Below are 26,295 nucleotides of genomic sequence, written 5' to 3'. Positions count from 1 at the left end.
GATCACACCATGAAAATTCTGGCAGTGAAAAACTTAGGGGCCCTACAGGGCACCCTGTTGCCTTAGGGCTTGAGGATACATGCAGGGGGGTACATGTTGTGCCCCCTGTGTGCATTCTCCCCAGTTCCTGCACAGCATGGACGGCACCAGTCCATACCATGCAGAAACGGGCTTTAGCATTCCCATAGCAGTGCCTTTCTAAGGCTCACGGCCTGGGACCACCAAAGCATCACCCGCCAGACCATGAATGTTCTCGTAATCTGGCTGGAGGGGTGTAGACGACTTTGGCGGTGTGAGAGCGAGGTGCTGGTATGGTGGCCCACTCCCACATGGCCAAATTCTTAATCAGGCCCTTAATCAGAATTTATTCTCTGTTCTCCTGACTCAAATGATGATCAATGAGCTTTCTATAATTCCACCACATACATTGACAGGCATTAGTGTACTGCCTCACTACCTGACTGATATGACCTGTAAATTCTTTTTTATTTTTTTATTTTTTTATTTTATTTTCAAATTGCAAAGTAAGTACACATACAAATTTACATTGAAGGTCTGTTGCCCCCCCACCACCCCCACCTGTACCAATGAAGAAAAAGGTTACAGTGGGATTTGCAATAAAGGGCACAAAAAGAAAACATGAAAAAAAAGAACTAGTGGAAATCAAAAGAAAAAAAGAAGGAAAAGAAGGAAGCAGACATAGAAAGATGCAGAGAAAACTGATCGGGAGAGCGGGCACCGAATAATGCAAAGAAGAATAGGAGTACACAGGCTAATCGGACAGAGTCAGCCAGTTAGTTAGATTTTCCCACACCTCAGTGCCCGTTCTCCGGCCCTTACGTCCTTTTTTTGCATATACAGCTATTTTCCAGGTGATATGTTGCCATAAATCTGGCAAGCCATTGAGAGAAAGAAGGGTGCTCTGGGTCTAGCCAGGCTGTGGCAACACAGATCCTCCAGACGGCCATTGTTATAAATGTTAGGCCCTCCCTCTTCAGATGTGGGGCTTCTGTTTGTGTCCCAAGCATGATGGTAGTATGGTTCAGTGATATTGGCTGGGAGGTGACTTCTCTTAGAAACCCCTGTATTCGGTTCAAAGTAAATGCGAGCTTTGTGCAAGAAGCAAATATGTGTATGGAGTTGGCCCCGAATTCAGCCCATCTGGGGCAAAGAGTACCTTGGCGGGTCCCCCATTTTGCCATTTTACTAGGAGTGATATATAAGAAAAATTTGTTTTAAAGTGCTGGGCTTGTAGTTTAGCAGACAGTAAAATATTTTGTGAGAGGGTAAGTGAATTAAAAAAAACATTCCTAGGAGAATCAAGTTTGATAGACCATTTGCCTGCAATAGTTTGCAAATCGTCAGGAGTCTTTCTATTTATAGGAGGCCAATTCTGGGGGTCAGAGGTTTCCGTAGGACATTAAGGAGTTCTACCTCCATAAAACCAGAGGTTCCCCCTACCTTCCTAGAGAGAAAGTCGTAGATAGACATATATTTAAACGCGTCCTCTTTCTTGAGGCTGAATTTCTCTACAAGGTCAGGGAAGGGGATAACTCCCTCACTGGTGATTAAGTCACCTAATTTTCTAATACCAGCCCTATACCAGTCAGATAAGTAGGCCCTGCCAAAAATGTCAGGGAGATTGCTATTACTTAGAATAGGTGAATAATGGTTGTATCTGCCTATGCCAAGGTATCTGCGGATGCTTCGAAATACTTTACACGAGTTGAGCAAGGTCTTGAATCTGACCCGTTTAAAGTATCCAAAGGTAGTTTCTCGTAACAGACACCCCCAGTGGTGTTCCCCCACCAGTAGTTGGAAGGGAGAGGGCAACACTGTAGGGTGTACGTCAGGACGTTCTTTACTTAGCTCAGTACTGTATTGCATGACCGCGGCCCAGTAATACAAAGTGATGTTGGGAAAGGACCAGCCGCCTCGGTCTTTAGGCAGGCATAGTTGTCTGAGTGCCCTCCTAGGTTGTGAATATGCCCAAATAAATTGAGTGTAGATTTGTTGGAATTTCATAAGGTTAGCTTTACTGAATTCTAAAGGTATTGCCCGGAAAAAATATAGAAGTTTGGGAAAATAGGTAATTTTTATGACGTCGCATCTACCAACTAAAGTGAGGTGAAGGTTATGTATTTGTTTCAGTGCTTTCCTGGTTTGTGTGGCGAGCAGTAGTAGATTATTGGAAACAACTTCGTCCAGAATAGAAGAAATAAATACTCCTAAATATTTAGCTTTAGCTACCACCCTGTGATCGGCCCAGGAGATTTTGCTATTAGTTATTATCTGTGTCTTATTTTTATTAAGAGTATAGCCAGAGATCTTTCCAAACTTTTTTGCCTCATTTTCTAATCCCGTTATGTCTTTTAGAGGGTCTGGTGATGTAATGGCCAAGTCATCTGCGTATGCTAAAATTTTTGTATTAGAGCCTTGGAAACTAATCGGTGGGATGTTAAGGTTGTTTTCAATCTGTTTAATAAAGGGGTCCAGGTACAGGGCAAACAGCAGAGGGGAGCAGGGGCAACCCTGTCTGGTGCCTCAGGATATCCCCAGTTGCTCGGTTAATTGACCGTTTATAGAGACACAGGCCGAGGGGTTAAGGTAGAGCGCTTTCACGGCCTGTATGAACTTTGGCCCAAAGCCCATCCTCTTCATGACTGCCCACAAGTATTTCCAGGAGACCCGATCAAAGGCCTTCTCAGCGTCAAGTAGTGTTAATGACATCGGGTCTCCTGCTGCCTGTGCGGCGTCAAATAGAGTGATGGGTCGTCTGACATTCTCTGTGGTGCCCTTTTTTGGGATAAACCCATGCTGCCACTCTGATACAAGGGATTCCACCACAGAAGAGATTCGATTTGCCAATACTTTGGAATAAATCTTAGAGTCACAGTTGATAAGTGTTATTGGCCTGTATGACCTCATCTCAAGTGGAGATTTGTCTTTTTTGGGAAAAATAGCTATCCTAGCATTAGACCAGGAATCTGGAGGCGAAGCCCCACTGAAAATAGATGTTATCAGATCAGTTAATATTTTCTGAATTTGGGGCGCAAAAACATTATAAAATTCCATAGGGATCCTGTCCAGACCTGCGGCTTTGCAATCGGGGAGGGACTTAAGAGATTTCTGTATCTCTTCCCAAGTAGGAGTTAGTTCTAATATATCGATAGAGTTAGTGGAAAGTGTTTGAAGATTAATCTCGTTCAAATATCTGGAGATATCATTCTCGATTATGTCAATCGGATCTTTATTCTCCTCAGCGTACAGTTTAGCGTAAAAGTCCTGAAAGCCCTTACGTATTAATTCAAAATCTTTGGTCTCCTCTCCTGATTGGAGTTTAATGGTGTGTATTACGTTGTTCGACACCTGCTGTCAGGTCTTGACTGCCAAGTGGTGCCCTATACCGTCGCTACATTCGTAATTTTCTTGTCGTGTAGGGGCCCACTTTGCAGCGATTTTTTCAGAGAAAATTGCTCAAATTTTAGCTCTAACCAAAACAACCTCATCTTGGATAGCCTAGATATTTAACCCTGCTTGAATGGCTTGTGTTAGTTTAGTTTCAGCAGTCTTAAGCTTCTCCTGGAGATCAGAGATGACAATTCTCTCCTTTTTGTTTTTACCCACTGAAAAACCAAGAGTTTCGCCCCTGATGCCTGCTTTAAGTGTGTCCCAAACTATGGCCATGGGTGCTGACCCCACATTTATTTCTAGAAAGACCTGTATCCAGCCCTGCATATGCGTCTGATATGTTAAATCCTGTAGTAGGGGGTTTCTCAAAGGTCCAAGTGGAGGGAGTTCTAGGTTTTAACAGCCCCTTGATGTTGAGGATAAGGGGGTTCTGATCGGACATAAAATGCGGGACTATCTCAATAGTACTTTTGTTAATAAGACAGGATGATATGAAGAAATAGTCTAGCCTGACAAGAGTGTGGTGAGGGGCAGAGTAGAAAGTGTAGCAGGGGTTGGAGGGTTTCAGACTGGCCCAAACGTCTTTTAGGCCATGCGTCTCTACCAGGTTAGTCAGGGCCTGAAAGACCAGTGGTTTTCTGCCCTTATATTTCCAGGTACTATCAGTAGCCCAATTACTGGGTAAGTGTAGGTTGAGGTCGCCACAGAGAATAATTGGGATAGGCCAATGTGCTAATTCCCCTGACACTAAGTTGAGGACCCTAGGATCATCCGTGTTGCTACCATAAAAAGAACAAAGTGTGAAAGAGGGGCTGCCAGGAAGAAGACATTCCGTTATGACCCACCTACCGAGAGGGTCTGCTTTGGACCTGGGAGTGTTAAGAAGGAGCCTTTTTTCCGCCAGGATTCCCACCCTCCTGGTTTTCGACCCTTGAGAGGTAACCCCCAGGACTTTGAATCCTAGAGAGTCAAGTAGGTATTTCTGTAAGCCTTCAACATGTGTTTCCTGCAAACAGTAGATGTCTCCCCTCAAGGTTCTGAGGCCCTGCAAGACACTTTGTCTTTTGGAACGGTCATTTAGCCCACAGATGTTTAAACAAATGATTCTTAGAGTATCAAAGTTAGCCATTTGAAAAAAGAGTGTTGTTTGTCATTCGGTGCCATGAAGTATACAGTCTGCTTGTGTGTGTCTACAATAATTGAGTAGTGAATTAAACCAAACAAAATATAGTGCCCATTCTTCCAATAGGAGTGCAAGTGCTTCCCTCCTCCCCCCCTCCTCCCCCCTCCTCCCCCCTCCCCCCAAACCCCCTTTTCTGAGCAATCAGGTAAAACCCTGAATGATGGTAATCTACATGAGCCCCAGCCACTAGCCACGCCGGAATGAGAAAAAAAAACAAAGCACAAGTAAGCTGCCTCCTCTAGAAGGTCAGATGTCAGGAATCCTCATATAGTTACTATGTGTGAATTGACAAAAATAGGAGAAGAAACTAATAAAAAAAGATAAGATTCTAGTGTAAAGGCATACGGTATGAAGGCATCATTATGTATGGCAGGAAGGCCAGACATGATCATGATCAACAGTCAATAGTCAATAGTCGATAGTGGTTTATAATGGGCGCCTCGCCAGGCGTCTTGCTGGGTGGGTAGCGTCAGGTAGCGTCGGGTAAAGTTAGGGCTAGAGCTAGAGCTATAGTTTGATTCATCCATTGTTTTTCTTGGACTTCAGCTCTTCTAGATACTCCTCAGCTTTTATTTCAGATAGAAAGATTTTGGTTGTTCCATTGCGTATGACCTTTAATCTGGCGGGATTCATGAGATACACGTCTGCCCCTTGTTGCTGAAAAGGCAAAATTTATTGTCTTAGGCGCCATCTGCGCTCGACTGTCTGATGGCAAAAGTCTGGCTTCGCGAAGAAGTTTATCCCATTGGCTCCTTTTTTAGAGTTGAAGCGGGCTTTATCGTAAATCATCTCTCTTAGAAGAAAGTTTCCGAAATAGACCAGGAACACCCTCGGGTGTCCTCCAGCGGGGTTATGTTGTTGTTTTAGGTGAAAGGCGAAACGGTGTGCCCTCTGTACCTCACGGTCCCAGTCCCAACCGGATTCTTCAGGGAAGGATTCTTGAAGTAGCTTGACGATGAAGCGTCTTGGATCTTCCCCCTCCTTCCCTTCGGGAATGCCAAGTAAGCGTAAGTTGTTTCGACGCTTGCGGTTTTCCTGGTCCTCCATCTTTGTCATTAGGTCAATCCTACAGGCTGTATTGGACTCCCCCTGTTGTTTGGTGGTCAGGGCCTCTGTTTCCAGGTGTTCCGTTTGAGCACCACCATGGTGACCCGATCATTGATATCGGAGCAGGTTTTATTCAGACGCCTTAGCCCGCCCTGCAACTTTTTAGCAGCATTCTTAGCAATGCGAAAATCCGCCCGCACTTCTTCCTGAAAGTCCTTAATGGAGGCCAGGATGGATGCTAAAGAAGGTTCAGAGGGGTCTGCTTGCAGGTTCTTTGTGCTTCCCCACTGAGTAGAATTTAAATCTTCTTCATCCGGGGGTTGGACACTTGAGAGTCTGAGTAGTCCCACTTTAGCTGACTGCAGCGTTTATTTTTGTTAATGGGTTCTTTGGGACACTGGACTGTATCTGTATCCTTGTGTGAGACCTCACTGTCCCCTCCGCTGTCTTCCTCGGAGCCATCCTCGATAGAAGAGGTTGGGTGCTGTCTGACACTGAGTAGAAATCTTCCGCTCCTGCCTCTGGAGTCCAAGGTATTTGGGAACCGGAGGGCACCACCAGGCTTTGAATGACTTTGTTGGTCCCTGCTTCGCCAAAGTCGCAGGAATTCAGTGGTCTTTCAGGTATTTCAGGGCTGTTCTCCTCACTATTCTCCTTGAGTGTGCTCTCAATGCCCAGTGATTGTGGGGCGGGCTGGCTTAGAGAGACTGGGGTATCATTGCATTGATGTATTAAGGCCGAGACTTGGGGAAGCCCGTTTTGACCTTTTGCAGGCTCAGTTAATCCTGCCAAGCTTGTTTCCGGGCTGGTGGACAAAAAGTCAATTTTAACAACGTTTTCCGGTTGTAGAACACCAGTAGTTACAGTTCCGGCTGGTGGGTTGCTAGAGGGAAAGGGGGGGGGGGGTTTGCTGTTGGGATTTAGCAGGGTTTTTTTTACCTCCCAGGAATATTTTTGCAGGGGGGGGATGTAAAGTCTCAGTGTTTTTAGTGTCTCTGGGCGGAGCCCCCCACCTGGTTTGCCCTGCGGTTTCCCCCCGGTTCTTGTCCCCACTGACCTCTAGTTTTGCTTTAGGTGCACCTTTAATGGCAGCAGAAGCAGCATTGGCGACAGCGTCCTGGGCAGTTGGAGTTTTTGTTTTGGCACCTCTGCGGGCCCCCCGGGCACTCATAATGACCCTGCCGGTTTCAGGAATTCCTCTCACGAAGCAGATCCAAAGGGCCGTACATCCGCTGTCTTTGCCCTCGTTGAAGGCTGTGCGCGATGCGGAGTGAAAAGATGTTACTGCCGCGGCAATTTCCCATAAAGATCGTGTTCGATACGGGAGAGTCTTTTGAGCAATGCGGGCACCACGTGTGGGTTTAGGGCTCCCAGGCACTTCCACAGAGAGGCCCCCACCTGAAGAGAGCTGCCTCGAGGTTCCTGCTGCACTGTGGAGCCGGCGTGTGTAATGAGTCATCATCCCGATGACAGGCGCAGGGCAGCTAGTCGAGTGATTACGCGTTCGGCGTGAGCGGCCGAGCAGCGTGAGCTCAGGCAGATTCCATCTTGCTCTCAAATGATCTGTAAATTCAATGCAAGCACACACAATTTATGAATTTTTTATTGCTGGAGTCGGCTGACGGCTGTTCCTTTGTGTTTTGAAACTGCCCTGACTGAAAAAGGGCTCCGTGAGTCACATCTTGTTTTGTGTCTGCTAGTGAACTTGGCCCATTTGTATGAAAAAGGAGGTGTGTTCTCCTGCACCATTGTCTATAAGTAACTCAAGTTTACATGATTGGGCTGGATCACCTCTGATACAGCGCCTCATGATTAAAGTGTGCATGTACGGCTGACCAAGAAGTTCAGCAAGTTTGACATCTCTACTTTCAACACCACTTCTGTGTGATGTAACTCAGGCAGTAGCAAACAGATGAGGACAGGAGCTTAAACCTCCAAGTCTCTGTTGGAGCGCAGTGTTGCCTCACCCACAAGCAAGCCACCGAATCCCAAAGCTACTGCAGTCAATTAGTAATAAAAGCATCTAGTTTGGGGATGACTGACAGGCCTTAACAGTTTCCATCCAAGCACACAGCATTGTAGCATTTATATTGCACTTACCACCCCTATATGGGGCACTGCAGTGCTTACCCACATGAATTGCAAGCTATTCTGTGTAGGTTTATGGTTGGAAGGTTTTTGTTATTGTTTTGAGCCTATATAGAAAGTCTTGTCATGTTGTGCATGATGACCCGGTGGTGAAGTTACTGTGCTATGGGACGTAATGCCTGCTGGTGGGGTGTTTGGCATTACAATACATGCCTTTGGAAATTATGAAAAAGAACAGAGTTTCCAGGAAATGACGCATGTGACTCAAGTAGACTGCAACCTAGAGTAAGGTAAAATAAAATAAAATTAACGGCTCTTGGCCAAAGTTCAACAATTTTCAATGTTTGGAGATACAGACTATCTTGAAAACACTGTGTATACTTTACATTTTCTAACCATACTAATAACAATAATAAGCAAATTATAAAAACAACACCACTCTTCCATTCAAACATATTATTATTAAACAATTGCCATTTCCCAAAACAATTTTTATATTAAAATATTCCTTTCCTTAAGAATGTATCTTTGTTCCAATCTTGGTGATATTTAAGGTATCCTCTCACCATGATTTTTGAGTAGTCCCATATTCCACTTATGTGCACACCATCAAAAACTGAAAAGCTATTTCGTTGTTAAAAAAACTATGCAGCCCACTTACAATGTGTGATGAAGAAGTAGGGAGGAGTTTCTGTTAAGTACACCTCCCTACAACTTAGGTTTTACCTCACTTAAATCTCAATATAAAAGTTTTGTTTAAAAATCTTTTTTCACAAAAAAGTACTGTGTCCCAACAAAACTCTCTACAAAAATAAACAAATAGATTACTGATTTAAGTAAATAAATCTGATTTAGAAGAAAAACAAGTCCCATTCACCCCAATTATTAAAACGAAAATCTTGGAAAAGTGTGGGAAAATGGGTAGGTAATATCTAATATTACATTTACAATATTTACAATTGTATAAGATATTACACATTAAAATAGACATTTTGAAAATTAATTTGATTAAAATATATATAAATTTTAAATTACTATGTATCTAACTACTTTTTAGGGAAATAAAATAGTACAATAAAATATGTTTAATTGTATATATTAAATGTGTGTATGTTTCTTTCTTATAATTATAATTTTATTTACATTTGATAAAATGAGTGAGTTGATTTAAATATTTATATGATTTATCTCATTGCAAACAATGTACTGTTTCAATATAAAAATAGTGATTTTTAAAACACAAATCAAAACTGTACATGTTATTTTGTTAATCAATTCATTATTAAAAATCAATAGTTATTATTAACGACATGTTCAGAAAACAAAATTACTCTTGCCCCATTCAAATACTATTATTTACTATTCTTTTTTAAAATAAATGTTTAAAAATTATCTGTAAAATCAATTAAAAATAAAATTAGATTGGTTGATTATAAATTTATAAGCTTTTACTTAGTATTTCTACACTCTCCATTATAATTCCATATATAGCCCTAGCACCACCTCACTCCTAAACTTTATATTACATTCATTAAAAAAAGTATCACGTTTATTTAAAATTAAGATAATTATTTACTTAATACTTAATTACTAATATTTTTTACTGTAATTTCTAATTTTTTATGAAATACAAAGATGAAAAAATGTAAAAAAAATCTGAGTGCTAAAAGAAGGTTAATTGATATTTCCTATTAAAAACTACATAATTGTTTTATTAAATTTGAATTTTTCTGTCTTTAGAAACAAAAATAATCAATGTATTCTTACTACTCTTAACTTTGATGGGTACCTTAACTCTCTTGCTTTTTTAAAATAAGTTCTTTATTTAGCAGTCATCGGCATATGGCAAGTCATACAATACAATGAAAATTGTTACAGGTTAGGCAGAACAATTCAATTATTATTTACCGTATACATCTTTGGGCTACATCATGGGGTGAGTGGGCCATCCAATTCAATGTTCAGAGGGGGGAGGCATATATCTCCACAATATGAGTTCCAGGCACTCCATATTTATGACCATTTTTTTGGGCAGCCCTGGGCCACATACACTGTCTTTTCCCAGAACATACACCAGTTTAGGTTTGTTTCCCATGTTCCTACTGTAGGTGGTGCTGCCGCTCTCCAGGCCTGAGCAATATTCCTTTTTGATATCATCGACCCCAAAGTGGCCCACTGTATCTGGTTTGAATTTAAATCAGTAGGCTCCCATATATTCAAGAGACATTGCGGGCTTCCGGGTGAATAACTATTTCCAACACTGTGCTCATAACTCTGTGTACCTCCCTCCAATATGTTTGGATATGCTAACAGTCCCATATGATGTGCATAAAGGTTCCCGGCTGCCCACATCCTGTCCTACAATCCCCCACACCTGCTCCACCCATCCATACCAAACGGGGTCCCGTAATATACGTTCTATATAGCATTTCGAGCTGCACTAGCCTGAGCTGTGCCGGGATAGCCAATACCCTGGGCGAAGATACCACGTCTCGCCACTCCTCATCATCCATTTCAATACCCTCTGCCACCCATTTATTTGGGCGACCAAGGAGGGGGTCCTCCATATTTTATATTCGTTTTTTAAATATCAGGTAGATGGTTTTCTCAGGGAGTAGACCATCTAGCAGTCTATCATCCAGTGGGGATGACTTTGCAGGGGAGTAACCCTTTGGAAGGAGTGAGAGTAGTGCTTGATAAACTTGGGTATAGCGAAAATATTCATGTTGGCTTTGGAGAGCCGCAAATGTTTTGCCATGCCCCTTTTCCCACAGGTCTGCAATCCGGGAAATACTGATCAAGTCCCAATTAATAGTAGCCTTAGTTTATTCCCTCATCCAAGGGATTTATTAGCTGCATGCCACACCTGTATGGAATGTTCAGTAGGGCCCGTTAGGTAAAACCTGGTCTGTTTCTTATATAATGCTCTATTATACTTGCCTCCCGGGAGGAGCCACCTATCCATACAAAATCCAGGGTTGTCAGGGTTATCGTAAGAGCCATGATTATTAGCCACCAAGTGGGCGGCCCAGTAATATTTCTTTATATCAGGGAGGCGAATGCCCCATCATACCAATTTAAGGTGAGTTTACCAAGTGCAATACGTGGCACACCATTCCACAACAAGTCTCTCCGGAGACTTTCGATTTCTTTAAAATATTTCAGTGGGACTGGGTAAAGTGTGTTATGTAGGATATAGAGGAAACGGGGTAGTAACATAATTTTAAAAAGGGCAACCTTGCCCCGTAGGGAGAAAGGAAGCGTCTTCCAGCTAGCTATTGTCTCGCTTTAGCCGTAAAAGCGGAGGAAGCAGGTTTCTGTTGTGTCGGAGCATAAGATCTAAGGAGAGGAAGATACCTAAGTATTTAAATCTTATAGTATTAATCTGGATCTGGCAGTCCCTGGGTAGGACAGGTGGCTCACCCCAGGGGACATACAAATGAGATTTCGTCCAGTTGATCGTGAATCCCGAGTACCTACCGAATATCACTAAGAGAAGCAGGACATCAGCATCAACCCATTAGGGTTTTATTGACATTATTTTGTTTGGAGGAAAATGAAAGCTACTTGAGAGGAACGATGCAGCACTACATTAACCATGATGCTATGCATTTGCGGATGCACTTGCGCACGTCCACTGTTGGCAGATGTATGTGAATATATATCAGATGGCTGCCAGGACTTTGTAAGCTCCAAATGTGCCTGTGATCAAAGGTGTGAAGTCCGAAACGCATTAGGCGTGATTGGATCCTGATGCCTCCTACTGATTCCGCCACAGCCGTCATTAAAAAGATGTAAAAACCAACCTGTGTGAGCTTTTCTAACCGGGGCAACTCTTTCTTCGCATTTTCGACGGCCAGTCCAGCCATGGGGAAGCACCAGCGCTAGAGCAGAGGACCTGAGATGACGACAATTTGGAGTCATTAGTCGGGACAATGGATCTGAATGGAAGGCAGAGATATACGAGGCCATGAGAAGGGGGACATCAGCATCAACCCATTGGTGTTTTTATTTTGTTTGGAGGAAAATGAAATCCCACTTGAGAGGAACGATGCAGCCCTCATTAACCATGAAGCTCTGTACTTGCGGATGCACTAGCACATCCCACTGAGGGCGAATGTATGTGAATATATATCAAATGGCTGCCAGGACTTTTTACACTTCAAATGTGCCTGTGATCAAGGGCGTGAAGCGCGAAACACGTTAGGTGTGATTGAATCCTGATGTCTCCTACTGATTCTGAAAGAGCCTACATTAAAAGGATGTAAAAACCCACCGGTGTGTGCTTCTCTAACCTGGGGCAATTCTTTCTTTGCATTTTCGACAGCTAGTCCAGCCATAGGGAAGCATCGCCACAAGAGCAGAGGACCTAAGATGACAACAATTTGGAGTCATTAGTCGGGACGGTGGATGTGAATGGAGGGCAGAGATATGCGGCGCCATGAGAAGCGGGACATCAGCATCAACAAAATCGGGTTTTTATTGACAAAATTTTGTTTGGAGGAAAATGAAAGCTCACTTGAGAGGAACGATGCAGCACAACATTAACCATGATGCTATGCAGTTGCGGATGCACTTGCTCATGCCCACTGTGGGCGGATGTATGTGAATGTATATCAGATGGTTGCCAGGACCTTTTACACTCCAAATGTTCCTGTGATCAAGGGTGTGAAGTCCGAGCTAGGCGTGATTGGATCCTGATGTCTCCTACTGATTCTGCCACAGCCTTCATTAAAATGATGTAAAAACCCACCTGTGTGTGCTTCTCTAACTCTTTCTTCGCATATATATATAAATATATATATATATATATATTTTTATATATATATATATATATATATATATATAAATATATATATATATATATATATATATATATATATATATATATATACAGATAGATAGATAGGAACATAGATATATACACACAAAGAATAACTGCGACACGCTGAGAAACTGAGACAAAGGGGAACTCTGAATTCCGCAGAGGGGTCACGATCACAAGAGGGTACAATCCGGAGGTCAAACGGACCGATTTTAGGTCCGAGTGCACTAATGGAGGATGATAAAGAGGGAAGAGGAGCAGCACAAGTGCTCTTTGCTCGAGCACCCGGTGTGAGTAAGGCTACTCCGGCACCAATACATATAGAGAAGACTGTCATGGACACACTATGGAAGTATGAAAAATTACATAAACTAGAGATCTCAAAGTGGTCGAAAGCCACCTCATTGCAAGACTACCTTGATAAAAACTGGATCCCAAAAGGCTTGAGAATTTACATCACTATGTTTCACTTGATCCCCAGAAGTTAGAGGAATGGTCTCAGAATTCAGCTACATGCTCAAGAAACATGTTGCAAATTTTAGTAAAATACGCTTGGTCTGATAGAGAAAATATAAAAAAGGAAATAGAAATGCTAGTAGGTATACTTGATAAACATACAGATCAAGAGACAGTCACTAAATTCATCGAAGAAATGAAAAAAAGACTAAAGACAATGGAAGAAGACATTAAAAAAGAAAGCAATGTAAACTACATAGAGATTGTGGTGACTATGAAGCAGGTCGGATCCTGACACATAGTCGCAAATATGACCATTTTTATGAAACAGCTCAGGCGACAGGGACAAGTGAGAACTCCCAGCAGAGTCAACATGAAGAAGAAGCAGGGAGCACAAGGGATTCCAACACAGAAAACTCAGAACTAACGAGTGTATCTGAAAAATCGGATTCAGAAGGTGAACAAATACTGCAACGCTGTGCTTTTTTAGACGAATACCAACTCATGAAGCAGGGCCGGCAAGCCACCAGATCGTCATCCAGAATCAGGGAGAAGAAGGCAACAGCGGGAACAAGTGGAAGAGGAAGACCAAGGGGTACCAGAACAAGAGGAGGAAGAAATGCAAACCGAGGCAGAAACAAGAAAGATAATGGGCAAGAGCACGTGGGAAACAAGCAGGCTCAAAACAAAAGGAAATAATCATGGATGGTGAACAGGTAAACCAAACAATAGTGAATTTGTCATCTAAAGACATTAGTAACAAAGATAAGCGTACCCTATGCTTAGGATAATCCTTTTGTCCATCTACACCCATGAATTATGTTGATGATAAAATAGATATTTTTAAGTTTTGTAGAAAACTGAAGTTAAAAAAATGGCACAAAATGAAACCTGCCAAAAACAGAGTTTTACAAACAGAGGAGAATCATGAACATGAAACAGTCATAGGTGATATTGATAGCCTGATGGCACTATACAAACCTAGCAATGAAGAAACTACTCCTAACATTAGTACAGAAGCATTGCGCATTTTAGACACTATGGAAATACGACACCACTTAGCTGCCTGAACAGAATTTAAAATCGAATCTACTTTTTTACCTAAAATGAATCACAACGATATTGATACCTTTCAAGAACAAGTAGGAAAGGAATTACTTGATCTTCGGACCAAAAATTGTCCCAAACAGATGAAAAATTTCAAACATAATCTCACCATTCCCAGAAAAAAGCACTTCGAGATCTTGTGGCTGATAAAAGTGTTTTGGTAAGACCTGCCGACAGGAGTGGCAATATCATGCCAGGAGACATGTTCATAAAAGAAGCTGAACGTCAGCTTAATGATACTAGAACGTATAGAAAATCCAATCAATGTGAATTTACCATTAGTATCCACAACATTTGGGAAAAGTTGACAGAATGGAAAGACAGGGGCCTCATTGAATGGGAAGAGTTCTGTTTCTTAAAAAAAATCATCCTTTTTTGCCCATCCTTTATCGACTGCCCGAAATTCATAAATGCAGAATTGATCCACCGGGCAGGCCTATAATCTTGTCCAGAGGCAGTGTTCTAGAAAATATTTCCTGATATGTTGACCCCTTCCTCAGAGAGTAAGTGATGAAATTACCCTCATATGTACGGGACACTAAAGATTTCCTCGAGAAAGTGGATGGTATACCTTGGAACAAGAATTTGCTGCTAATAACCATGGATGTCAATGCTTTTTATACGATAATCGAACATAAACAATGAATTGAAGCCTGTGCCAGATATCTGAGAGGGAGAAACATTTGCTATTTAGAACCTACAAGTATGATTTTGGATATGATTATGTTCTGCTTCACTAACAATTTTTTCCTTTTTAATGATGCGATTTTTTTTCAAATGCATGGTACGGCAATGGGAACATGCTTCGCGCCAAGTTTTGTGAATTTGTTTATGGGTGCATGGGAAAATGACATCATGACAGATAATAATTTTCAGGCTGACTTTGACAAAGTTATTACTTGGCTACGTTATATAGATGATATTTTTGTGGTCTGGGAAGGCACTAAGGAAGAAGCCCTAGATTTTGTGTCCAGACTGAATCAGAATGAGCTACATATAATCTTAACAAGCAATATAAGTGACAAAGAGGTAGAATACTTAGATACTAAGATACAAATTAAGAATAATGCACTTCAAACGGTCCTTTTTTCCGTAAAAAAGTACAGCAGGTAATTCCTTACTACATGGCCTGAGCAGCCACCCAGAGAACCTTAAATGGAGTATTCTGTATAGTGAGCTGCTCAGGGCCAAACGTAATTGTAGTAGGGAAGAAGATTTCATTAAAGAACAGAATATAATAACAGAAAGGTTTTTGCAGAGAGGTTATCCAGGATGGGTAATAAAGAAAGCCACTGAAAAGGTTAAAATTGCAGAATGTAAATCCCTATTGAGTACCACTGAAATGACACAGATAACGAATGATGATTTTTCTCAACCACTTATCATTCTCAACAACAATGGCAATTCCAATCAAATATGGAAATGTATAAATAGGAATTGGAAGATCGTGAAAAATTACCTGATAATTGGTCGAGAATTACCTGACCGCCCAAGTATAACCTACAGACGGGGTCGAAATTTGAGAGACCTGTTATAACATGATAACATAGGCAGTTACGGTCTCAACATAGGGGTTGATCTACACGGGTTTTACCCGTGTGGACATTGTAAAGCCTGCAACATCAGCCATATGGTTAAAGAATATTGGAATGCCAGCACCAATAGTATGAAAACCATAAATCAATTTCTGACATGTACTAGTGCTTTCGTGATATACGTTTTGGTTTGCCCAAGCAACCTTAAGTACGTGGGCAGCACGACACATATGGCAAAGAAACGTATTATTGAACATACTAGAGCATAGGTAAGAACGATAAGCAATATCCTATCACACGGCACTTCGAGTCATGTCACTTTTCAGATCCTGACAAACTTTCCTTTTTCATTGTAGAGCAGATGACCTTGCAACAAAGAGGGGGAAACCGCACTTCGAGACTCAGACCCAAGGAATATAGATATATTATAAGTATGTGTACCAGATATCCTAAAGGTCATAACATGGATGAGGAGTTGGCCATACATTTACAAAATGAATGAACTCTTCACCAGCTATAGCTCTGTTATTGACGTGTGTAATGACCTGTTGTAATTTTGAATAATTATAACTTAAGATTTTTTATGCAGAATTATAGGAAATGCTAATTGTATGATACTGCAAGTATTAATGTGCCTTTAATATACATCTTTTCTCTTTTTCTCTCTACCACAGGATGGAAGGGAGGGGCATTGTCACAGGACTGCGCCACTTGTACCCTAATCCTTTCACTGTGTTTTCATCCTCTATTTCTTATCACCGTATTCATTTTTTTCATGTAATTTTTTTGAATGAAATTATTTTTTCTTGATGGTTTTATGGAATTGTACTTTTACTGAAGCAGGTCCACTTATTATATACTGTTCATAACCTAGAGGTTTTTTTGAGAATTGTCCGCCAGAGCATGGTGTTTAGTGGTACACAATTAGGTCCTGTTAGGTATTCACCTTACATCACAATACAGAATCCAAGTGCAATTAATCGAGATCTGGCACTAACTAGCCATGATTTGAGATACTATTTAGTAGTAATTACCTATGGATCGCAGCTCCTGTTATTGACAGCGAGATAGCGTTATGTCTAGATGAATGAGTAAGCCGGGATACCAGGCATTAACTGGTTTTAGCAGGTATTCATGCAGGCATTACTTTCCATTAGCATCGTAATACGTAGGCCCACAATGCTTTCTCCTCACATCTAAAGGTCATATGGATCACTGTTGCAGTCCATCTAATGGGAGATATTCTTGGTTCATTTGTGCCATTTACTGGATAATAAATCAACAGTAACTTAGGTCATGGGGTAGTTCCTCAACTCATATACAGCAGTTTCACTAATATATAGATTCAACTTCATGCCTCCTATAAGGGAATACTCTTGACTTCTGTGAGAGCAGTATCATCTTGCGACTTTTATGAATGACATTTCCTGTTTTTCATTCATGGCAAATTTGTGGGCCATGCAGCACAATTCAAATCGCATATGTATGAGATATAGGTAGTGTACTGAATTATGGAGAACGTGAGAGAGTGTATGCGTGCAAATGCATGTGCATGTAAAGGCTTCCTATATAGTTTTGAGCATGCACTTCGCCACCACCAGTACAGTTGTTGAGGTAACTTCAACACTTTGTCTGGATCAGGGATGATTACATTTATTTTTATTTGAAACCATAGAAAATAAATCAACATTAATGCCCTGGAAAGAAATTATTACATTGCACAATTGAAAGGAAATGCCCCCAAAGAAATATTATTCATGAGCCAACTGCCTCACAAAGAAAGGAAACCAATACAAGCAATGTATTTAATTTTCAACAAGGCAGCTTTTGAAAGTAGAAGGTGAAATTGCACAATTACCACAAATATTTTTGTGCAAAGGTAGGAGCATCAGTTCCAAGCGGGATTCAGAAATAAGTTCTTATCCACACCCTGTTTTGAAAAAAACAAGGCCAAATGATCCCTTTAAAGCTCCAGTGTCTCAATCATGATTGGAAATCTAGAGGTTAATAACATATTATTACAACACTCATAAGTATTGCAGGCCTGCTTTACTCTCCAAAGTTGTCTTGAGGCTCACCTTCACTAAAAAATAACATAGTGGTCTAGCAGAGGATTTTCAGAACAATTGCCCTACATATTAGCTAAAAAGCTACATATAGGCATTGAAATATCTTGGTTATACAATGATATATGGCTCATAATTTTTCAAAATATGGATAGTGTGAGGTAATGAGGTGTATTATATGGTGTGGTTGTACGACCTGGGTAATGCCCTTTAAAACCCAGTAGGTTTTGTTTGTCAGACCTTTAGCTCTTCCATGACTAGCTGAGGCTCTGAGCAGCAAGGCTTACACAAAGGGACAAGTGTAAAGCATTTAAACAACACCAAAACAATCGAAGAAGAAATTGATTAGGCATTAAAGAAATCAGACATCAACTTATAAAAATACATTGTATTTTTATGTATTTTTAGACACCACAATAAAAAAGGTCCACCGGAGGGTTTCGAAGATACAAGGCCTGATTCGGAGTGGGAAACATACACTCATGTGTGTTTACATTTTTTTGCAATTTACAAAGGAATTTTAGGAGTAGTATCTTTACAACTGTTTATTTTGTTATTTGTGGAGTTTCCTCCATGAGTGCGGAGACTACGCAGTCGTAAAGATACTACTCTTTAAATTATTTTGTGAATTGCAAAAAATCATAAACTTATAAAAAAGTTTAAGTCTACCTTTGGGAATCAGGCCCATGAAATTTACGAAGTATAGTAAATCAAAGCATTCCACTCAACTGTGAACAAGCATTGAAATTCACTGAATTTGATACTTAGGCACTTTTCACTAATAACTGCGGCTAGTTGTAATGTTGTCACTTACAGGCACATGCATCAACCACTTTTGCGAGCACAAATGGTGCAATCCGCCAAAATTTACCGTTTACGCCCGCATAAAGGGCAATTGCGATGCATCAAGGTCTCAAGGCACTCGCAATTTGAGAATTTGCTAATAATTGCAATTTCTCAAAATGCGATTGCATTTAAGGAATCGCAATTTGTGATTCCTTAACTGCAATACAAGAACCACTTTAAAATAGAGATTTCGCTATAAGGGGGCGCAAATTACCATGAAGTTGAACTTGATGGTAATATGCATTTTTTAAAGTTGGTGGTTACACACACACATGCCCTTGGGTCATGTGTGTGAGCAACATGTGTGCACAGAGCAATTTCAAGGGTACAACAGGGTGTCCTTTGGACACCCTTGCACCCTTGAAATTGCAAGCACAATTTGCAAATTGTGCATGCAATCTCCCATTCATGGGAATGCATTCCTTAATTGCGACTAGCAATTTGCGAATCACAATTAAGGAATGGTTCGGAATAGCTATTTTAATAGCGATTCCTACATGCATAGGTTTTTGAGAGTCCTTAATTGTGATTCCTTAATAATCGCAATTTAGAACTCGCAAAAGCTTTTCTTGATGCATGTGCCTGTGTGAGTCACTTTAGGTGACCAACTCTAGTAGGGAGCTAGTCAGAGGGAGCAGCAAGGACCTCAGAAACATTTACCTCAGCAGATGAAGCAGTCTTCAGTCAGTTCCTGGCACTTTTATCTACAATTTCCAATGGGAGTGGTCCTAATGCATGGGATGAAGGATGCTGAAGAAGGTCAAGGATGCTGTGATTGTTATGCAGTCGATGGGGATCTTCCAGTGGTTACTCTTTGGTCCATGAAGGGAGTGAGGCATTTTATGGTCACATGATGGATGTCCCGCAAAATCTTCTCTGTGTTGCCCAACCTACACTCCAATGACTCTCACAGGCTCAGCGAACCCAGGAGCAACTTTGAGCATTGTGTTCTGGTGCTGCTCAGCAGTGTTTAGAGGCAGTGTGAAGATTCTGAGCTATCAATATGACCCAGCAGGCTTCTCAGCTATTGTGGTCCTGTGCTGTAAACAGGAGGTCAGGCAACTGACCCTTGGAGTCTCTTTACTTTGGCTGGGTTGATTTGATGGCTTCCCCATGAGTATGACACAGCAGGAATAGTCCCTCTTCTTTGCTAGCCACCAGGTCCAGCAGGTGCAGTTAATGCTGGTGCAGCCTCTCTTTGCTGATTCCATGGTGCAGCAGGGCAGTCCTTCTTGGGCCCTTCTTTGAGTGTAGTCGAGATCTGGATTCCTAGTGCCAGGGGTAACTTATTTATGCTCCAAAAATGCCCTCAGAGTAGCATGCGTTAGAAGCCACAGCCTGTGTTGCATGACTTTTTTGTAAATCTCCCCCTTGGATTGTTCTAGTTTCATGTAAAACACTTCATTGCCCTTGTGCGTAGGTCCACATTTAACAAATAACATAAGTAAAATAAAATAAAATAAAACTAATTGAACATATATGAAAAAGTGTTCCTTGTCAGCCCTACCTGCCTTAGACTCTCTTATAGTGTTACAGCAAACAAATGATGGACGGAATGCTGACAATGCAAACATTCTACCCCAGACAAAAGATCTGGGTTAAATCCATCGTTCCTTTGTCCAATACGCCACCCCAGTTTGTACCCAGCCCTATGCAAGTCAGTCTTGACCCCGTGCCCCATGGGAAGAGCCAAGACCGAACTGCCAGGCCTGGTCCTTCCGGGATGGGAAACAAGCATCCTGGGACCAGTTTCAGGGTATGTCACCCTTCTTCAGCCAGGCTAGCTTGAATCCAGTAGCACAGTGAGCAGGGACCCACGTCTGGGCATACCCATCCCACTAGGGCGAAAAGTGTTACAGCAAAGAAATGATGGACGGAATGCTGACAATGCAAACATTCTCCTCCAGTCAAAAGATCTGGGTTAAACCATTGTTCTTTTGCCCACTACGCCACCCCAGTTTGGACCCAGTCATATGCAGATCAGCCGTGACCCTGTGCCCCATGGGAACAGTCCAGACTGAGCAGCCATGCCAGGTCCTCCCTGGACTGGAAACAAGCATCCTGGGACCGGTTTCAGGGTATGTCACCCTTCTTCAGCCAGGCTAGCTTGAATCCAGTGGCACAGTGAGAAAGGGACCCACGCCTGGGCATACCCATCCCACTTAGGGCGAAAAGTGTTCTTTTACAAACAAATGATGGACGGAATACTGACAATGGAAACATTCTCCCCCAGTCAAAAGATCTGGGTTAAATCCATCGTTCTTTTGCCCACTAGGCCACCACGGTTTGGACCCCGTCATATGCAAATCAGTCTTGACCCTGTGCCCCATGGGAACAGTCCAGACCGAACTGCCAGGCCAGGTTCGCCCTGGGATGCATGTTTCCAGTCCAGGAAGGACCTGGCTTGGCAGTTCGGGCTGGACTGTTCCCATGAGGCACAGGGTCAAGACTGATTTGCATATGGCCAGGTCTAAACTGGGATGGCATGGTGAGCAAAAGAATGATGGATTTAACCCAGATCTCTTGACTGGGGGTGAATGTTTTGATTTGTGCTGCATTCCATTTATCAATTGTGTGTCTTTTGCTTAGATTCTCTTATAAGCAGAACAAGGCCTGCACCATTAATTATTGTATCATCTGCCTTACCTCCTACCTCCCTCACCTTTGATTGGTCAACCACCCTGGTGCTTTTATAACCCCTTTCCTACCAGATTTTCTTATTTGCCCCCTCACTGCAAGGGTACTATGAATTATCTGCCTATACATTTTTCCATGTATAGGACTTCTTCATGCATTGTATATAGCAGACTGTTACTATTATCGAATTTGTGGCACTCTATTTACAACCTCGAGGAAGATCGAAGATTACTTCGACCTTGCTGGGATTCAAAATTGTGACTGGCTGCATATTACTTTGTGTTAGTACAGCTCATACAGCTATCCCTGCTCAGGCTGACTAATTGTTTTACTTCTGGGTGAACAGTGCAGCAGACTAAAGCCCATGTATAGACAGCATTGGCAAAGCCAATAGGCTTGTCGTTAATGTGAAAAAGCATGGAACCAAAGGAATTCTGAAATGCTTTTTACCACATGTAAGCCTGCCCTTTGGCTTTGCTTATAATGAGGAAAACTTCCCAAAAATAATTGTTCTGTGTTAGAATGCATACAAGAGATAAATAATTGAATGCGACAAACATACAATCTGAGGATTGAGTGCTCCCTTTAAAGCTAAAATAGACCCTCAGGGATTCCAATGGAAGTAGTTCCTAGAAGACGAAATGATACATCCTCAAGACAAGAATTAAAAAAAAAAATCTAAAAAAAAAGTATGAGTCTCCTGTTGTTATTAACATTTTTACACACCCTGCTGCACAAGTTTGAGAGGTATGCCATGGCTTTCACTAAATCTGATTCCTGACAATTGGCTTACATAATTACCTTACTGCTAGCACTTGCTATATTGCCTAAACCCTACTGTTTTGGAGAGTTGGGCCAAAGCTTTCTGACACACTGCTCTCCAAGTGCTAGCCTTACCCAGTATAAAGAGGTAAGAAGGTGTCAAAGGTGGTCTCACAAAACTCACCAAGGCCATCAATCCATATACTGTGTCAACAGTCTATGGGCCCTATTATGAAGTGTGGCTCAATGGTTAGAGCGGCAGACCCTGATGCAGAGGTCTGGCCCGGGACCAGGGTTCAATTCCGCGCCTCAGCAGGTCTTGGGCTCAAAAATTCCACAGAACCTGATAATTCTCGCCTCGGTGCCTATTCCAATCATGGAGTCCCACTCTGCAACTCTGGGCAATAGCTTGCTTAATCTCCACAACGGCCCCCACAACGCTAAGGATGCCTGGCCTCCAGCTTGGGGGTGCCCAGGAGTGGACGCCTCACAGGGAAAGCCAGGATGGGTTCCACAGCGGTATTCGTACAAGCGCCTTGAGACCCTTGCGGGTGAGTAGTGCGACATACAAGTATCAATTTACATTACATAATTTGAGGCTTGGGCCACTGAAATAAGTCAGTTATTGCCACCTTTTACTCTGACTGGTTTCTTTAGGGTGTAGTTGGTTAAATCTATACAAATCAGAGGTGTAATTTGGAATATATATATATATATATATATATATATATATATATATATATATATATATATATATATATATATATATATATATTCTTCATATATATGTATCTGTGTACCTTTAAGAGACATAAAGCTGGAGTTAGGTATAGAAAGTCTATATATACTTGACTGTTGATACTTCTTTTATTAATATTTTGGCTGTGGTATTAAGGTATAACAATATTCCAGATCGCTATTCAGGACCCACACTCTCTTAAGTAATTAAGGTGCTGCAGTAGTCCTATTTTATCAACTTAGAGAGTGGTAAATAGTGGCAATGGTGGCTTGGCACATGAACCTTCCAAGTATGTGCTGTAGCTTGAAATGAAGCATCATTTGAGGTTGTATTTAAAATAAACAGAACACAGCACAATAGCACAAAAAGCGACATAACACCATAGTTTTTTTTTTTTAAACTCTTTATTCGTGACTGTTATAGGATGTTATACTTTACATTTTCTCATTATATCACATATCAGTCTTTTCCGTTTTCTTTACCATTAACTTTTGATAGCATATCCTTCCAAATCATGAGCCGCTTGTCTTACAATTCTCCGGATGTTTCCCAGTTTTAGTCTTTAAACATCGTAATCATGACTTACATATTTTGCTAAACCCCAACTGTCCCTCCCTCCCCGTTCACCCGCCCCCTGTCTCCTGGTCGTTCTACCTTATACACTCGACATATCGGGTCAATATGCCTCAGTCTATCTGGAAATTGTTAAAGTTCATAGGCCTGGTCTATCCCTCATGAGTTGTAATCGCGCTCGTGTACCCTGGCCGCCCCCTGCTAAATGTGTGTGTTCATCCCACCGGGTCTCTTGAACTGGTCAGGTCCATCTCTTCCATTTCGATCATCATTAAGTCCCACTCTTGTGCTATGGGGTATTTGCGAAGGCCTTTGTCCTCCTCCCCCCGCAGCGCCGCAGATTCGGCTTTTCCCCATTTCAGCAGATCGGCTCGCCACATTTCTACCTGCGGGGACCTGGGCGATTTCTATCTCATAGTGAGTACCCTGAGTGCCAACAAGAGTGCCAGGTCCGTAAATTTCAGTTGCGCTTTACATGTTTTGGGTCGTTTCCAGTTCCCTATCAGGCAGGGTAATGCCCCTTCAGGGATCCGGAGTGTTGTTATGGAGTGTAATGTGTGTTTGATCGTCCCCCAGTAATTGCTTAACTTCGGGCATGTCCATAGCATGTGGAGGATGTGTGCCTCATCTTCTTGACATCTTGGGCAGCAGTGTGTAATAGCAAGGAACATCCTGTGGAGTCTCTGGGTATGCTCTATGGAAAATCATGGCCTGTATGAACTGAAACTTAACATTCCTAGACACTCTCCTATGATGCCCAAGAATGATTTTCCACTCCCCGTCTGTTAGGGGTTCCCCCGTGTCTGCAGTCCAGGCCTCCCTAAGTGTGGTGATTGGCGACGCCACATGTTCTCTAACACCGACATATAGCCATTTCACCAGGTGTCCTCCCGTGCCCATATAATGTAGGAGGTGCACTAATTCATGTTGGTCTGGTTTCGTGCGTTGCGGAGCCCAGGCTCGCTGCACATAGTGCGTCACCAAGGCGTGTAATAGGTATAAGCGTGATGGCGCTCCCGTGGCTTGCACAAATGAGGCGTGATCCAGTATGGTGTCGTCACGAACAGGTCTCCCACTCTGTCCACCCCGGCCTCCGTCCAGGGGCGTAGTCTTTGTTTTGTTAGGATCCCTTGTGGTGTCAGGAGTCCCAGGAGGGGGATATTGTCTGCATATGGAGAGGCCTCAGCCGTGTATGTCAGTGCTTTCCTCCAGCAGGTCAGAGCCACATGCAGGAGGGGGTGGCAGTCTCTGGGGATCCTAGCATTGGGTAAGAGGAGGGAGTGTAGTTCCCCTTGTGCTAATTTGTCCGTCGTATAAGCGATCTCATGTAGATCTCTGCCCGCCACCCATCGTGTCAACCATTGGAGCTGGCTTGCATAGTAGTAACTCCGCAGGTCCGGTACACCCAAGCCTCCCTGTCTGGTGTTCAATTGTAATTTTTGAAGGCTGCTTCGTCTTCTCCCCGAGCCCCATATAAGGTTGATCAGTAATGTATTTAGTGTGGTAAAAATTTGTCGTGGGAGTAGCACCGGCAGATTTACAAAATAATACAGTATGCGGGGGAGCAGGACCATCTTCGAGACCGCTACTCGTCCCATTACTGATAGGGGCAGGGACGTCCAAAAGCTTATACTACCTCGTAGACCAGTAATTGCCATACGGATGTTACCGTCAATTTGATCCTCCGGGACCCGGTACACATTTATCCCAAGATATTTAAACGTGGTCGGTGCCACCTTGATTTCATAGGTACCGAACTGTATATGGGGGGGCTGCTGTCCTTCCCGGAAGAAGAAACCTAGAAATTTTCCCGGATTTATAGCCAAGCCAGATATGGTCTCAAAGCGTCTGAATATAGTCGCCAGGAGTGAGTGGTCCCCACGCAGGTTCCGGAGAAACACCAAAATATCATCGGCATATATAGAGACCATGTGGTTGGTGCCTCCCACTGGTATACCCTCCTCTGCAGCTCTATTTCGGAGCGCAATAGCTAGGGGCTCCAGCGTCAGTACGAACAGTAGCGGCGACAGCGGGCAGCCCTGTCGGGTGCCCCTGTGGACGTCATAACTGTCTGACGTGTGTCTTCCCATGCGCGCCCTGGCCATCGGACCTGTATATAATAAGCGAATCCATTTTATGAGGGCCTCCGGGAAACCAAAGCGATGCAGGACTTCGAACATGAAGTCCCATGTCAGGGAGTCAAACACCTGGCGGAGGTCCAGGGCTATACAGCCAGCGTGTGGCATGTCATGAGGGGTAGTTGTCATAAGGGCGTGGAGTCGTCTCGAATTTTGGGAGGTGCTCCTCTCTGGGAGGAAGCCACATTGATCAGTATGGATCAGGCCAGGGAGGTGGTGTTGGATCCGCATGGCAATAGCCTTACTGAGGATCTTATACTCCGTGGAGAGCATGGAGAGGGGCCTGTAGTTACTTACGTCTAGGGTATCCCTACCGGGTTTCGGGATAGAAATCACCAAAGCCTGCATGGTTGTAGCAGGGAGATGTCCAACCTCGTAAGAGGTGTTATATATTTTCTCCAGGACGGGAGCCAGTATATAAGAATATGTTTGATAAAACTCCCCTGGCAGGCCATCCATACCCGGGGTTTTGCCTCGGTTAAGTGTTTGGATTACTATCTTTATTTCTTGCTGCGTTATAGGGCCAGCTAGGGCCGCCTGGATTCCCGGGGCCAAAACTGGGAGTGTCAGCTCTCCCAGGAATTCCGTCATTACGTCCCTGGCATCTACAGAGGGAGGAGCATAGAGTTTCTCCAGGTGAGTTTTAAATACAGTGTTAATTCCCAGTTGTGTGTGCACCTGGTCGCCTGCTGCGTTCCGGATACTCGTTATTGTAGGGCTCTCTGGCGTATCTCGGACTAGCCGAGCAAGTAAGGCGCCTGACCTGTCCGCCTCCGCCTGTTGGCGTTTCAGATAGGTCCCATAGTCCATTACCCTTAGGGTTTCCAGCAATTCAGCATGCTCAATATTACACAGTTGCAGGTCAGCTTTTCGGTCGGGGTC

This window comes from Lissotriton vulgaris, chromosome 4_1 (assembly GCF_964263255.1).
Source record: "Lissotriton vulgaris chromosome 4_1, aLisVul1.2, whole genome shotgun sequence".
Taxonomy (NCBI): domain Eukaryota; kingdom Metazoa; phylum Chordata; class Amphibia; order Caudata; family Salamandridae; genus Lissotriton; species Lissotriton vulgaris.
The sequence above is the reverse complement of the archived record's forward strand: the minus strand, read 5'-3'. Positions refer to the sequence as shown.